This window comes from Cynocephalus volans, chromosome 8, assembly GCF_027409185.1.
Source record: "Cynocephalus volans isolate mCynVol1 chromosome 8, mCynVol1.pri, whole genome shotgun sequence".
Classification (NCBI taxonomy): domain Eukaryota; kingdom Metazoa; phylum Chordata; class Mammalia; order Dermoptera; family Cynocephalidae; genus Cynocephalus; species Cynocephalus volans.
Genome location: NC_084467.1, coordinates 39789749 through 39791434, shown reverse-complemented (window position 1 = coordinate 39791434; position 1686 = coordinate 39789749).

Below are 1686 nucleotides of genomic sequence, written 5' to 3'. Positions count from 1 at the left end.
GAAATTCTGTCATTTGCAACAACATGCATGAACTTAGAGGACATTATGGTCAGTGAAATAAGCAGGCACAGAGAGACAAATACTGCATAATCTCATTAATATGTGGAATGTAAAAAACAATGATTTCTTAAAAGTAGTGAATAGAATAGTTGTTACCAGAGGCTGGGAAGGTTAGGAGGGAGGGATTAATGGGAAGAGTTTGGCCAATAGGTACAAAGTTACAATTAGAAAGTAAGAATAAATTCTGGGGTTCCATTGCACAGTAGGGTGACTATAGTTAACAGTAATGTACTGTATATCTGAAAATAGCTACAAGAGAAGATTTTGAATGTTCCCACCACAAAGAAATGATGAATGTCTGAGGTGATGGATATGCTAATTATCCTGATTTGATCATTACACAATTTATATATGTATTGAAACATCACATTGTATCCCATAAATATGTACAATTATTATGTGTCAATTAAAAATTTTTAAAATTTTAAAAATAAAAATTCAACAATATGTGTATTGTTTGTTCTCCATATTTGTGGGTTCTGCCTCTGCAGATTGAACAAAGCATGGATGGAAAATAGTCAAAAGAAAATAAAAACCAATAGTAAATAACAATATAACAACAAAACTAATACAAACAAAAAATACAGTATAAAAACTACACAGTATTTACTTTGCATTAGGTAATATAGGTAATATAGATGTGATTTAAGTGTATTGGAGGATGTGCATAGGTCATATGCAAATACCATGTCATATTATATAAATAAGGGATTTGAGCATGCACAGATTTTAGTGTCTACAGGGAGCAGGGGAGGGGTCCTGGAATCAATTTGCAGTGAAAATGAGTGACAATTGTACATATATCATATTTTATCATTTACATATATATGTATTATACATATATACAGTTATATAATATGTATGCATGTGCATATAAACACACGTATATGTACATATACCTGTATGTATTTAAGCATGCATGCATAAACATGTGTAATTATTTTATAAATACATACATATATGTGTGTATGTATATATTTATATATACTTGTATATATAGCTATATATTATACATACTTATATATGCATATTTTCTAAATTATATACACATACTTTCATATATTATATGAGACAAGCATATACATATATAAACTTAAGCATATAAAATATGTATTTCTAAAAATTACACTACATAATTTTACCTTTGTTTCTCTCTACAGCTCACCTCTTGTCATTCCCTCCCATCTTATCTGCCATTTCAGCCATGGTAAACTACTTGAAGCATTTTTTCTGAATTCACCATCTTCTCTCATGTGTCTTTCAAGCTATGCCTGGAAATCTTACTCTTCTCTTAGCTGGGCTTACTGTTAGTTTTGTTGCAAGACTCCTCTCAGCCATCACCAGCTCTCTGAAGCCTTCCTTGAATGCCTAATCTAAATTTAGTGCCTTTTATTTGGGCATCCACAGCTCCCTTTCTTTTTTTCTTCTCTAAGTACGGATACAGCATTCAAAATAAATTTATCATAGCCCTGTTATTCAGCACCAATTACGTGAAATGTATAAATCAGATTATGTTTTGATGTCTTTTGAGAGTGAGGCATGTCATGTTAGTACTTGTGTAATGCCAGGTGCAATCGCTGAAGCTGAACAAAGACTCCTACCCACAGGTTGAAGCAGTCAGTCCCG